This window comes from Macrotis lagotis, chromosome 4 (genome assembly GCF_037893015.1).
Source record: "Macrotis lagotis isolate mMagLag1 chromosome 4, bilby.v1.9.chrom.fasta, whole genome shotgun sequence".
Classification (NCBI taxonomy): domain Eukaryota; kingdom Metazoa; phylum Chordata; class Mammalia; order Peramelemorphia; family Peramelidae; genus Macrotis; species Macrotis lagotis.
The window spans coordinates 93253192-93269427 of NC_133661.1; positions in this window are offsets into that span (position 1 = coordinate 93253192).

Consider the following 16236-nt stretch of genomic DNA (forward strand, 5'->3'; position numbering starts at 1 on the left):
CACACAATCTCAGTCACACACACAGACACGCTCACACAGACACACTCACACACACAAATACCTCGGTCACACAGACACGCACACAGTCTCAGTCACACACACAGACACACACACAGACACGCTCGGTCTCACAGACACACACACAGACACTCAGGCACACAGTCTCAGTCACACACAGACACACACACACACAGACATGCTCTGTCTCACAGACACGAACACACACGCACACAGTCTCAGTCACACACACAGACACACTCACACAGACACGTTTGGTCTCACAGATGCACACACGCGCGCACAGTCTCAGTCACACGGACACGCTCACACAGACACACACAGACACGCTCACACACACAGACACGCTCGGTCACACAGACACTCACGCACACAGTCTCAGTCACACACACAGACATGCTCACACAGACACGCTCAGTCTCACAGACGCACACACACACACAGTCTCAGTCTCACAGACACGCACACACACGCACACAGTCTCAGTCACACACACACACAGACACGCTCAGTCTCACAGACACGCACACACACACAGTCTCAGTCACACACACACACACTCACGCACACAGTCTCAGTCACACACACAGACACACAGACATGCTCAGTCTCACAGACACGCACACACACAGTCTCAGTCTCACAGACACGCACACACAGGCACACAGTCTCAGTCACACACACACAGACACGCTCAGTCTCACAGACGCACACACACAGTCTCAGTCTCACAGACACGCACACACACGCACACAGTCTCAGTCACACACACACACTCACGCACACAGTCTCAGTCACACACACAGACACACAGACATGCTCAGTCTCACAGACACGCACACACACAGTCTCAGTCTCACAGACACGCACACACACGCACAGTCTCAGTCACACACACACACTCACGCACACAGTCTGTCACACACACAGACACGCTCACTCACAGACACGCACACACACAGTCTCAGTCTCACACACGCACACACACAGTCTCACAGTCTCACAGACGCACACACACACTCACGCACACAGTCTCAGTCACACACACAGACACGCTCAGTCTCACAGACACGCACACACACACAGTCTCAGTCTCACAGACACGCACACACACGCACAGTCTCAGTCACACACACACTCACGCACACAGTCTCAGTCACACACACAGACACGCTCAGTCTCACAGACACGCACACACACAGTCTCAGTCTCACAGACACGCACACACACAGTCTCAGTCTCATAGACACGCACACACACGCACACAGTCTCAGTCACACACAGACACACACACAGACACGCTGTCTCACAGACACGCACACACACGCACACAGACACTCACGCACACAGTCTCAGTCACACACATACACACAGACACGCCCAGTCTCACACACACACACACAGTCTCAGTCACGCGCTGCCGCGCTCAGGCGTGACGGAAAGCAGAAGGCGCGGAGAGGACGGGGCGGGGGGCGGCCCCCAGCGTCCGCGGAGGCCCCGGGCCGGCCCGCGCCCCTCCCGGGCCCGCAGATCCCGCACTCTGGCCGCGGAAGCCCGCGGCACTGAGCCTGCGGGCCGGGGTCCCTTCCACGACTGGGCAGCGGACACGCCTCAGTACTGTGCGAGGCCTCCAGAAAGGGGGCCGGGGGCTGGGGGCGCGGGGGAGGCAGCAGTCCGAGTTCGAATCCGGCCTCAGACACCTCCTCATCACCCAGCTGGGTGGCCGTGGGCAACAAGGAGGAAGAGTGACACCTAGGACCGGGAGCAGGAGGCGCCAGGCAGCACTGCAACGAGTGAGCCTGGGCACGAAGGACCTGGCAGAGGGACCCCGGAGGGACAAGCCCCACGCGTGGAGGGCTACACAGAGAAGCTTCTGAGATGGAACCGGAATGGATGCAGCCAGATGCAGCCTCAAGCATGGCCCAGCCGGGCCTTCGAAGCTTTTCAAAATCCAGAGCTCCCATGTCCCCCGCCTTACCCACTGCGCCATCCCCCTCACATAGGCCCTGCTCCTGCCAGACCAACCATTCACCCATCGGCACCTTCTGCACCACCAGCCTTTATTCATTCCACTAGGCAGAGTGACAGAAGACCTGGAGAAATGGTCTGCAAGTGGGAGGCCTGGATGAAGATCACACTGGCTGGGTGACCCCAAGCTCAGGGCTTGAGGAAACTCCGTAATACTAAATGACAGAAAACAAACCAAAACAAAAACACTAAACCACTAATCTCTACTGTTAGAGGGAATCTCTTCACCCCAGAATGCCCTATACCCATCTTATTTATGTCTATAATGATGCTCTTCTCTGTGTTTATAATTATGTCTTTTGAAATCCTAGAAATTCTTTAAGGCCCCAGTTCAAATGACTTATTTCAAGAAGTCTTACCTGATCCATATGTTTTATTTTTTTTTATAAGGTAATGGGGTTAAGTGGCTTGCCCAAGGCCACACAGCTATGTAATTAAATGTCTGAGGCTGGATTTGAACTCAGGTACTCCTGACTCCAGGGCCGGTGCTCTATCCACTACGCCACCTAGCTGCCCCCAGTCCCTATGTTCTAAATGACTTTTTTCTTCCTCTCTGCATTTACTTATTTATTCATATAACAACCACTTACTATAAAACAATGCATTAGATGGCCAGAGTAAGAGTAGAGACTCATCTGAGTTCTCCCCAATTCCCCTCCAAACAACTGCTTCAAGAGGCAGGTAGGTGGCGCAGTGGATAGAGCACCGGCCCTGGAGTCAGGAGTACCTGAGTTCAAATCCAGCCTCAGACATTTAATTACATAGCTGTGTGGCCTTGGGCAAGCCACTTAACCCCATTACCTTATAAAAAAAAAATAACTCCTCAAAATGAATTCTGGAGTGGCAGGACCAATAAAAGGATGCAATAAAGCAGTTTTCCAGTTCAAGACAACTTAGAAAGTCAGCAGGAAAGATCTGTCTTACTGAAGTAAAAGTAGAATGCAGTCCAGAAAAGGGCAAGTCAGCAAATAAGCAGCAGGTTTGGAGGGCAGCTCAAGTGGTGGCAGCAGCTGCTTCCAGAGTTCTCAACTCACAGACAGTCAGCTGGTCAGAAGGAGATGATGGGGGCCTTTTGTTGGCACTAGGTACAGGACTCTATTGCCTTACCAATATAAGGTTCCCAGTCACAGTCCCAGGGTGATGGAGCATTAGCATACTAGAGCAAGAAACCACAGGAAACTTGGGGACCCCTGGTCACAGTACCAGGGCAAAAGAGCATGTGTGCAGTTACTCACAAACCAGGGCCAGGTCAGCAGAGCAGTGACCACACCTCTCTTTAGTTCATGTCACCTTCCAAGAACTGAAAACTTACAGACTTATAGAAGTAGCTCTGAAAACAGCAGAAAAAAAAAAACTGAGGCTTGGGGCAATTTCTACCTCCTGCGTAGAGCCAACTTTAACACAAAGTTAAAAAGAAATAGGGTGGATAAATAAGCAAGCCACAAAAAAAATAACCATCAAAAAAAAGTTACTCTGGTGATAGCAATGAGCAAAACAAACTCAGGAGATAACAAAGTGAAAATAGTTACATACAGAGTTTCAAAGAAAAATGTGAATTTGTCTCAGGTCCAAAAAGAATTCCTACAAGACCTCAAAAAAGATTTTAAAAACAAAAGAAATCAAGGGAAAAGTTAGGGAAGAAATGAGAATGATACCAAAAATAATCATGAAAAAAAGAGTCAACAATTTGTGTAAAGGAGGCACAAAAAAACTGCCAAAAATAATTTAAAAAGCAGAATAGCTCAAATGGTTAAAAAAAAAAAAACAGGAAAAAACCCACAAAAATATACTGAAGAGAATTTCTTCAGAAGTAAAATTGATGGGGCAGTTAGGTGGCACAATGAATAAAAGCAGCTGCCCTGGAATCAGGAGGACCTGAGTTCAAATCCACCCTCAGACACATAATAATTTCTTAGCAATGTGACCTTGGACAAGTCACTTAACCCCATTGCCTTACCAAAAAAAAGTAGAATTGAATAAATGAAAAATGATGAACAAAAATTCACTGAAGGGAAGAATTCCTTAAAATAAAACTGATCAAATGGAAAAAGAAGTTCAAAAATTCACTGAAATAAAGAAGTAAAAAAAAAAAGTAGAATTGGAGACAGCCAGGTGGTACAGTGGATAGAGCACTGGCCCTGAAATCAGTAGGACCCGAGCTCCAATCAGGCCTCAGACACTTAGTAATTACCTGGCTGTGTGACCTTGGGCAAGTCACTTAACCCCATTGCCTTACCAAAAACAAAACAAAACAAAAGTAGAATGGCCAAATGGAAAAGGAGGTACAAAACCTCATGGAAGAAAATAATTCCTTAAAAATTAGAATTGGACACATGGAAGCTAATGATTCCATGAGACATCAAGAAATAACAAAACAAAGTCAAAAGAATGAAAAACTTTGAAGAAAAGATGACATATTACATCAGAAAAACAACTGATCTGAAAAATGACTGGAGGAGATATCATTTAAGAATTACTTTAGGGGCAGCTAGGTGGTACAGTGGATAGAGCACTAGCCCTGGAGTCAGGAGTACCTGAGCTCAAATGTGACCTCAGACACTTAATTACCTAGCTGTGTGGTCTTGGGCAAACCACTTAACCCCATTGCCTTGCAAAAACCTAAAAAAATAAAAATAAATAAAAGAGTACACAGACAGGTGTGAGTTATGAAGGCATGATATCTAAAAATAAAAAAAATGGGGGGTAGGGAAGAAGATTGCACTGGAGAAGGGGAAAGGAAAAGGCAGAATGTGCAAATTATTTCATATAAAAGGTGTGAGAGATTTTTTTTTACATTGGAGAAGGTAAGTCCTGAACCTTACTTTCATCAGTATTAGCTCAAAGTGGGAATAATATACACATTCAGTTGGGTATATAAATCTCTTTTCCTTCAGGGAAGTAAGGGAAGGGGATAAGAGGGAAAACTGGGGAGACAGTGGTCAGAAGTCAAACACTTAAAGAAGGTTAGGGTGAAAGGAGTGAGAGAGAGAGAGGTATCAAGACAAAAAAATAAGATGGAGGGAAATAATTTATAATATAACTATGAAAATAAGTTTCTCTTATAATGGCCTCCTTTCTCAAATATATATAACTGAGAAAAATTTATAAGAATGCAAGTCATTCTCCAATTGACAAATGGCCAAAGAATATGAACAGTTATCAAATGAAATCAAATAACTGTAATATGAAAAAATGCTCTAAATCAATATTAATTAGAGAATTGCAAATTAAAACAATTTTGAGATACCTACCATCTTATACCTATTAGATAATTATATATATATAATATATAATATATAATATACATATAATGTATATAATTATAATATTAGCTAATATGATAGAAAAGGAAAATAAGAAATTTGGAGAGGATGTGGGAAAACTGGGATATTAAAGTACTGTTAGTGAAGTTGTGAACTGATCCAACCACTCTGGAAAGTCAATTGGAACAATACAAGAAGGATTATAAAATCATGCATACCCCTTGAACATGCAATACCACTAACTAGGTATGTATCCCAAAGAGATCAAAATAAAAAACAAAAAAGAAAGATCCTATTTATACAAAACAATTTTAATAGCTCTTTTTTGAAGTGGCAAAGAAATATAAATTGAGGGGATGCCCATCAATTGGGGAATGGCTGGACAAGCTGTGGTATACGATTCTTTTTTTTTCTTTTTTTTTCTTTTTTTTTTTTTTAGATTTTGCAAGGCAATGGGGTTAAGTGGCTTGCCCAAGGCCACACGGCTAGGTAGTTATTAAATGTCTGAGGTTGGATTGGAACTCAGGTACTCCTGACTCCAATGCCAGTGCTCTTATCCACTGCACCACCTAGCTGCCGTGTGGTATATGATTCTGATGGAATATTATTATGTCTAAGAAGTAAAGAGCAGGATACTTTTAGAAAAAACCTGGAAAGACTTTTATGAACTGATATAGCACATAGTGAGCAAAATCAGGAAAATATTGTACATAATAACAGCAATATCATATGTTAAATTGTGAATGTCAAATATTCTTAGCAATAGAATGATCTAAGACAATTCTGAAGGGTATTATAAGTAAATATTATACGTTAATCAACTGTGAATCACAGCTATTTTCAGCAATACGGTGATCTAAGATGGTTTTGAAGGACTTATGATGAAAAACTATCTCCAGAGAAAAAACTGAATATAGACTGAAGCATATTTTTTTACTTTATTTTTTTGAGTGTCTTATTTTGGGTCTGAGTTTTCTTTTACAACAGGACTAATATGGAAATGTTTAACATCACTACACATGCATAACATAACAAATTGCTTTTCTTCTCAATGAGGTGGGATGGAGGAAGAGAAAGAATTAAAAACATTTTTTTAATTGAATGTTGAAAATTATTTTACATGTAATTGGAAAAAATAAAATATTTTTTAAATTTAAAATTTTTCAGTCATCGGAATTTTAAACATATTTTACCTCTCTTACATTCTTATGATCCCCCATTTTATTTTATAATTGTATATATGGTTTCTAATAGAATTTAAATTCTATAAAGAATAGGTACATGTTTTATTTAAGCTTTGCAGCTCCCTTTGATGCCTAGCATTGTGCTCTACAACTATTCGGAGTTGAAATTTGAATCTTCCACCACCACCCTACACATACACAGCACAAGAGTGGTCATTTACCCTCAGCTTGGAAATTAGGATTGTGTAGTTAAAAAAAAATACAACTTAGAATTTGAGAAATTAGTATTCAAACCTTGGCTTTGTGACCTTTCATTTAAATTCTCTTGGCCTGAGTTTTCCCATCTGTAAAATGAGGGAGTTTGTATAAGTTCCCTTCCAAACTAAAACACTGTGATCCTTTGACTTCCAATAGGAGGGAACTCACAACTTCTAAAAGGCAGTCAATTCCATTTGTTCTAGTCCCAACAATTCTCATTGTTAGGAGTTTCTTCCATAAAATGAATTGAAAATTATATATCTGCTTCTGATGTTGAAAGAAATCATAAAGAACCTTGAGAACCCCCATGCTAAAGAATAGAAATACATGGTCAAAATTCTGAAATATCAGGAAAAATGCTTTGATAAATAAATTTTATGTATGGATAACTAAACCCTCCTACTTTATTGAAAACACTATATTGTTGGGGCAGCTAGGAGGCACAGTGAATAGAGTACCAGTCCTGGAAGGAGGACTTGAGTTCAAATCCAGCATCAAAAACTTAATAATTACCTAGCTGTGTGACCTTGGGCAAGTCAATCCCATTGCCTTAAATAAAGTTAAAAAAAACCAAAATATTGTCAGATAAGGCTCCTAATTGGCAAAGGTCTTTTTTTTAATCTCTTATCTTTTATCATATTGTCTTTGCAAATCTAACATCCCTTTTGATCAGTGCTCTGGAATGACTGAATTGTCCACTTCCTAACAGTTTCCTCTATAGCTGTTACACTCGTGAACTTAAAAAGAAAGTTGAACAAGCTAAGGAAGACAAAGAGAAGCCAGTTTTCTGCACCAAAGTCTATCCATACCTCCTGCAACTGGCTCTGGAAAAGAATATTTACCAAAGGAACCATACTCCCCAAATAAAGCCAAGGGGCTCTACATGGCCTCGATTCCTGGGTCAAAGCAAGATTCTAAGCTGATTCTAAGAGACAGCAACAGAATGGTCCAATAGTTCCTAGACAAGCATAACCTCCTGAGCCCTGGAGAATAGTTCCTGTGTGGTGCCAAAACAAAACTGGACTAAGGAAAAGCAAAGCTGAAGGGTAGAAGAAAAGCACAGATTGAAAATAGTAAAATGTATAGAGTGCTTTAAAATTTGCAAAGACCTTTACACACATTATCTCATTTGAGATTCACAATATCCTTGGTAGACAAATGCCATTTTACATATAAGAAACTTGATGCGCAGAAAAATTAAGAGATTTGTCAATATTATACAACCTAGTCTCAATGGTAGGATCTTTTTTTGGGGGGGGGGGGGAGCAAAAGGGGCTAAATGAGTTACCCAGAGTCCCAAGGCTAGTAAGGATCAAGGGTCAAGTGTCTGGGACCAGATTTGAGCTCAGGACCTCCAGAACCAGTGCTCTATCCACTAAACCAGCTGGATGCCCCTTCAAAGGTAGGTCTTGTCCAGCATGCTAGCAAGGAAAGGTGAAAGGCATTTACCTCCCCTAACCCAGTTAGAAGACAAGATAGAGACCTTTCTCTTAGGAAAGATGATGGGTGAGGGAAGAACAGGCAGCTGCTTAAACAACCTTTTTATCTGTCAACTGTGTGAGACCTGTGAGTTGAAAAAAATGGAGACTAATTCCCTAAGAAGTTGTCCCTGGATAATCTTACAAAAGAATCATAAAATTAATTCAAAAGCAAAAGATAGATACAGAGGAAGACAGGAGTGTTAAGGAGAATTCTGGAACCATTTTAAGAGCATGATAATGAGAGAGAGTCAAGAACCAGTGCAAGCAAAACTTTGACCAGGAGTTTTTCCTTTTACCCCCACTTTGGGATTTGGTGGACAATTATATCCATTCTATGTACAGAGACTGAGAATGATCATCTTGTTTGATTAATCCCCCTCTTCTTATTTATTTTGGCAATCTATCTCAATTAGATAATTGCTATTTGATTCACGGTTTCTGACTGGTCTGCTGGTAGAAAAGGCACTGCCTTCTGGCTTGGGAAACATTTGCATAATTATCATTTCAAAGTAAAACAAAATGTACCCAAACTGAACATGAATAGCAACACATTCCAGAATTAAAGAAAATCCTTGCTACACTTGCAACCATTCTGTGAGGTAGGCAGAATAGAGTCAGCATTTTCATATAAAGTTTTTATATTTACAAAGCACTTAACAAATACTGTTATTTCTTCTTGACTTTCTCCACTGAGGTTTAGATATATCTTAGGTCAGCATAAGAAATTAAATGAGGGGACAGCTAAGTGGCGCAGTGGGCAGGGCACTGGCCCTGGAGTCAGGAGTACCTGAGTTCAAATCCAGTCTCAGACACTTAATAATTACCTAGCTGTGTGGCCTTGGGCAAGTCACTTAACCCCACTGCCTCACAAAAAGCCTAAAAAAAAAAAAACAAAGAAATTAAATGAGAATTTGGGGAGAATTCTGTGGAAGCTGCAGATGACATTCTGGAAGGTTAGCAGACAACACTGAGCCCATGACCACACCAAATTTACAATAATTAAATGCATATAAAAAGCAAAACACAGGTTGTGTAGTGACTATAGGAGAATACTGGAGTAGGAAGCAGGAAAACCAAAGTTCGGACTTCTTATTTGTTATGAAAAAAGGCACCAAAAATTTTTAAGCAGATTTTACAGATCTTAGAGTGCCACCCTAAGATGTGGAAGGGATATCGGGGTGGCTAGGTGGCATAGTGGATAAAGCACCGGCCCTGGAGTCAGGAGTACCTGGGTTCAAATCTGGTCTCAGACACTTACTAATTACCTAGCTGTGTGGCCTTGGGCAAGCCACTTAACCCTGTTTGCCTTGCAAAAACCTAAAAAAAAAAAAAAAAAAAAAGATATGGAAGGGATAACTGTATCTCATTTTAACCTCACAACAACTCTGGGAGAAAGGTTCCATTATTATCCTCCTTTTACAGTTGAGACATAGAGAAGTAAAGTAACTTGCCCAGGTCACGTTGCTGACAAGTATCTGAGGCAAGATTTAAATCTGCTTCTTCCTAATTCCAGGTCCAATATTCTCTCCATTTTTCCATGCTATTTCTCTTTGTTACCTCCAATAAATTATTATTAAGATTTATTTTTAAAAATGTACCTTCTTTAAAAATTGCTACATCATTCATAGTTCTCCCCTCTGGACCAATTGCCATAAAAAATGTCTCAGTCACATGGCAGCCTTCCAAATATTTGGGGGAAAAATTAACAGTGTCTGATAATCAGTACCTTTTTTGGAGTAGCCATACTTTAAGTTCAAAGGTCAACAGTAACAGCTGGAATTTCCACGGAGCAAATCCCCCATAGACTCTAGCCTGTTTCTAAATTATTGAACCTGGGAAAGATCTTAGGGCTCATCTACAGCAATCTTATTTAATAGATGAAGAAACTGAGGTCCAGAAAGTGATGAGACCTAATAAAGTTACAAGTAAATAAATGACAAAGCTGGCACTGGAATCCACATCTTCTAATTTTAATGTCCCTTTCTATGCAGCCTCTCACTTCCATGGTCTCAAGCTAGAGTCCTAAGCTATCAAAATTCCCTCAGTCTTGTTAGATTGAACATTAGAAAGGATAAGTAGGAAAATCAGGGGAAATTGAAGGTGCATGTGGTAGGAGCATCATAAGAATCTAGTATCTAGTATTTTGTATCTAGTATCTAGTATCTAGAATCTAGTATTTTGTTCCTGAAAGAGCTTTCTAAACTGGAACTGATTGCTTTTGGAGGTTGTCAGATCCCTCTCCTGAAGGTCTTTTAGAAGAGGACCAATGACCACTTGTTCAATGTGTTATAGAGGGAATTCTTGTTCAGATATAGATTAAATGAAATACTCCCTTGAAGCCCACTTCAGCTGTGCTTCTGAATGCAGCTTCTCCTTCCAAATCTGCTTCATTCTTTTATTCAACCTACTTTTAAATTGATCATAGACTCAAAGTGAAAATTAAGTAGATCATGCAAGGAATAAATTCTATCTGTCATCCTTCCTCACACCCCTCTTCCCACTCCTCAATACATGAAATGCAAAATCCTTCCTTTTCCACTAGTCCCTCTTCTCTGGCTGCAAAAACATGCTCAAATCCATCTACTCCAGAACAGCCTTCCCTTTATTCTTCTATCCCATCCAACACTCACCAATCAATCAACAAACATTAATCAAAGAGCTTATTTTTTTGTCAGACTCTGAAGATACAAAGACCAAGGATACAACAATCTCTTCTCTCAAGTTCTTGAACCTTACTCTTCCTCCCTTTTACTATAAACTTCATGAGAAAGCAACTAGTTCTTTATTCTGATTTCACTTCAGAATAAAGCCTCCAGTCACTCTTTTTCTCAAGTTCATAACATAGTTTGTCTATATGGCTTTTGAGGTCCCTTCTAGCTCCAAACTTCTGTGATCTTAAGATTCCTCTGATGATTAAAAGGCCCTTCATAGTCTTGGATCAATGCACCTCTCTAGCTTTAGGTTCTTCCTTATGCCTGGAATGCCTTTCTCCACATCCAACCTCATTTTTACCTGATGAATTTCTACCCATCCATTAAAACCCATTTCAAATTCCATCTCCTCCATAAATCTTTCCCTGACCCACTTCAACCTTGATTGATAACAATCTTCTTTCTTGGACCTCATGTGACACTTGAATTAACAAGTATCTAATATAATTATTATTTAATATGTTGTGCTCTAGTTACCTGGTGTCTTGCTCCTCTGACTACCCTTGATCCTATGATACCCTTGATCCTATGACAGCAAGGGACATATGTTGTCTGAATTTTGTAATGTCCTTCAATGGCACAGAGATTGGTACTTTTTTGTTTTTGTTTTTGTTTTTGTTTTTTATTTTTGCAAGGCAATGGGGTTAAGTGACTAGGTGATTAAGTCTGAAGCCAAATTTGAACTCAAGTCCTCCTGACTCCAGGGCTGGGGTTCTATCCATTGTGCCACCTAGCTGGCCCCAATTGGTTCTTTTAAATGTTGAATCTCCTATCTAGGCTGAAGGGGTGAAATGCAAAAGAAAAAAAATTCCACAAAATACTTCAAAGAAATTATACAACTAAGGTATTATTTTTATATATATATATATATATATATATATATATATATATATATATATATATACAGTAAAACACAATGAAAAAAAAAGTCTGGGTCTAGGATTTAGGAGAAGTGAATTTTAGCCTTGGGTCAGTTACTAAGAAAAGCTATATTAAGGTACTTATGATATTCAAATTAATGGAAGTAGTAGTCCTGATGTACTTTGCCAGGATCAGATCATCGGGGAGAGCTGTGTTCAGTTACAGGCAACACATTTAAAAATAACAACAATAACAACATTTATATAGTGATTTAAGGTTTACAAAGTGTTTTTCAAATATTAACTCATTTTATCCTCAAAACAATCCAGGGAAAAGGGCATTGCTATCATTTCCATTTTACAGATGGGAAAACTGAGGTAAGCAGACATTGAGTGGCTTGTCTAGGGTCACGTAGCTAGGAAGCCTCTAAGGCTGAAGTCAGATCTTCCTGACTCCAGGTGCAATATTCAATATACTATAGTACCTAGCTACCTACATTTAGGAAAGCTAATGATAAAAATGGAAAATGGACAGAGGAAAAACTAGAAAGAGAAAGGATCTTGAGAACATGAGATGAAAGCATCATGTGAATAAAATGAAAATGTTTGGAAAAGAGAAAACGTGGGAAACATGAGAGCTGTCTTCAAGTACTTGAAAAAGGGAAGATTTGTTATACTTGGCTTCAGAGCAATGGATGGAAGTTGTTGAGGGGGGATGGGTCTCATGGGGTATGGAAAGAGGAAGGAAGCTTATTCTGGGACACTGTTAAGTTTCTCTACTACTGAAGGACTACCAAATACTAGGGGTAAAGGGGGAAACAAGGTGATCTGTGAGCACTGCAAGGACTAGGGAAGGAGGCATACACCAGGACGATACTTTTGATACCATTTAAATTTTCCACCCTAGTATTTTGTCCCAGATCTAGTTATAGTTCCAGTAAGAGCTTTCTAAAATGGATAGATTGCTTTTGGAAGTTGTCAGATTCCTCTCCCCAGGGTCTCAAGAGAAGGGCCAATGACCACTTGTTCAATGTGTTAGAGAGGGAATTCTTATTCAGATATAGATTAGATCAAATGTTGAGAGCCTGGAATTCTGTAAATCACTTCATGGAGTTTTCTCCTTTTTTAATCAGTAGTTTTGTGATCAAGGCCATAAAACATATTCAGGCATCTGGGATCACTGCCCTATTTCAAAATGTCTGGGTTACAAAACAGGATGTTCCCTTCTTTTCCTCTCTGTGACTTAGTTTATGTCTCCCTTTATCAGTTTCTGGTTTCCCATTAATATTCAGTTTCAGCATACTCTTCTGTGAGTGTGACCTTGAATGAACAACTTCATGATTTTGTACCTTGGTTTCTTCAGCTAAAAAATAAGAGATTTGAATGAAATAGACTCTAAACCTTTCCCAATCCTTTTTTTAAAAAATTCTAATTTTAAAAAACCTAAAAGGGGCGGCTAGGTGGCTCAGTGGATAAAGCAGTGGCCCTGGAGTCAGGAGTACCTGGGTTCAAATCCGACCTCAGACACTTAATAATTACCTAGCTGTGTGGCCTTGGGCAAGCCACTTAACCCCATTTGCCTTGCAAAAAAAAATAATAATAAATTCTAATTTGATCAGATCATTTAGAGAAGGAAGAGAATCTTTTTTTTTTGTTAGATTTTTCAAGGCAATGGGGTTAAGTGGCTTGCCCAAGGCCACACAGCTAGGTAATTATTAAGTGTCTGAGGTGGGATTTGAACCCAGGTACTCCTGACTCCAATACCGGTGCTCTCTTCACTGCGCCACCTAGCCACCTCCAGGAAGAAAAGCTTTGAGGTCACCTAGTCAAAGAACTTCCTTTTAAAGTTGAGGAAATTGAGACTTAGAAAGATTAAATAAGCTTCCCAAGGTAACATAGGTAGTATGGCAGGTCCAGGACTTAAACCAAAACCCTTTTCCACTATACTACACTATCCTAAACTGTTATTCAAAATTGATAGAATTTGATGAAGGGGGGGGGGGGAAGACCAGATTTGTGATTACACAGCAAGAATAAGAAAATTCATTTGCTCACTTCAGAGAAAGCAAAACTACCTTCAACTTTCTTCTTAAGCAAAGTATTTCGAGTAAAGGAGGATTAAAAAGGAAACCAAGGGGGCCACTTAGCCCCATTGCCTTGCAAACAAAAAAAAACTTAAAAAAAAGTAACCAAGACACTCATTTATGTTTTACTTTAATGACTGCTATTATCAAATGATGACAAAAGCCAATTTTCATTTCTATGAAAATGGACATTTATAATTGAAATGTTGCTTAATATCTTAACAACAAAGGAATAATAACATCTAAATGGAAAGAGGAGACCAGATATACCCTCAGTCCACTCTCTAAAGATTCATTATAAGGGTGACTCACGGATGTTGACATGCAGGGAGGGGCCTGGCTGATTAATAAGCAAGATTCACACATCCAACCTTCTTGAATTCTACAGATTTTAGGTCTAAATGTTTTTTCAAATCCCAGAATTAAGCTTCAGGCATCACAAGATCAGGCATCTCTCTCCTGAGAGAGACCACTTTATAAGACTATTGTATATATATAACTGAGTCAACCAAAATCAAATGTTATTTGCTTTCTGATTCACTTCTGAGTTAATCAATTGTACATTTCTCTGTGAGATTGCATTTGGAATTCCATTCATGTAATGTTTTTCCGATTGCTCTCTTTTTTTGACAACTGTATAAAACACCATATGGTGTAAAATTTATCTTACTGTATTTGGAATACTCATCGACAGAAGGCTAGAAACCAGGTGATCATTGTTTTTTCTAGCACAGCAACTCAGAAAGACAGAAAGGGGGGATGATGATGGTGATGGTGATAGTATCAGTGAAGAAATGCTCACACCAAGAAAATCATGAGTTCCAAAAGAACAGAAGCGAAAGTTGTTTAAATATCTTTCTTCCACATCACCATCATCCTAGTTAGCATTTATATAGCTCTTTAGGATTAGTAAAGCACAGTTTACATGTTTTCACATTTGATGTCTGTATTAGGATCTTTTTTTCAAGCTCAAGTTCTCTATCTTAACATGTTCCAGGGTAATGTGTCGTCAGAATAAGTTCTTGATGATTTACATAGAAGTTCACAAAAAATATTCTATTCAATTTGTAAATTTACTTTTGTATAAAGAGAGGCTGCCACCTAGCCACAGCAGTGAGTTATTACACTAAATAATAGCAAAGACAAACTATATATACACACACACACTGTTATATATTTGTTCTGGGATAGGTCTTGAATCAAAAATATATGAAAAATTAAAAATGACTTCTCTTCCTACAAAAAGAAATCAAGGACTTTTATCTTACAATCCTTTACAAATGCAGAAAGTATCCAGATGGATTATCAAAATACAAATTAATCAAATCTATCATGTTCAAGGTTGGGGTCCAGAAGTTGTGGATTATTTCTTCCATCACAGGCCTAATAAATTAGTTGGAAAGACAAAAGATAGACACATGAAATGTAATAATTAATAGCTAATGATAAATATCAGTAGTTAAATCAATAATTAAATTATGAATATTAATAGTTAATAAGTTAATATGAGTTTTCTACTAAGATTATGTCTCCTTATGCTGCCCGAACTGGAAGTTTGAAGGGGCCACTTACAAATCTGACCCTGTTTTGATCAGCATCGGACTTATACCCACTTGTTTTTACCCTGGGTTGGTTCATTCCTGGGAGCTCAACATCCTTACACCAAACAATATAAATCTGGATGCTTAGTTCACTTCAGCTCAGCTCTCCTAAACTCAAAAGATCCTCCAGTCTCAGTCCTGCTGGTAGAAGGATTGAAAGTGTATAAGCTATAATGAGAAATATAGCAGGGCTCTATCTGATAAGAGCCACATGACAATTAAGAGCTACCAAGATCTTGAAGAGAAAAATTCTGATCTAGAATGTTGAGGAAGAAAATTTCATGGAAGAAACAGGACTTGAGCTGAGTTTTACAGCATGAATAGGACTTGGGTAGAAAGAGGCCACCACGGAGAGACCTGGCATGGACAAGGACAGATCTATAAAACAAACTTGTGTAGATATGAGAACATAATGAAGTCATCAATTTGTCCAAAGGCTCTTGTGGGAGAGGCCAGCTGCAACCAGCTTTGGAGGTTTAGAATGAGGAACATGAATGTTTCCTAGAAGCAGTGGGAATCATTAAATACTCTCTGTTTATCAATCAAATTTCTTCTGTGTAGAAAGGCTAGATGTGCTTATATATCTCTGGCACTCCTTCATGTAAAGAACAGAGCTTCCTGAATGCTTTTTTTTAATGCAAGGCAGTGGGGTTAAGTGACTTGCCCAAGGCCAAATTATTAAGTGTCTGAGGCCAGATTTGAACTCAGGTACTCCTGACTCCAGGGCCAGTGCTCTATCTACTATGAC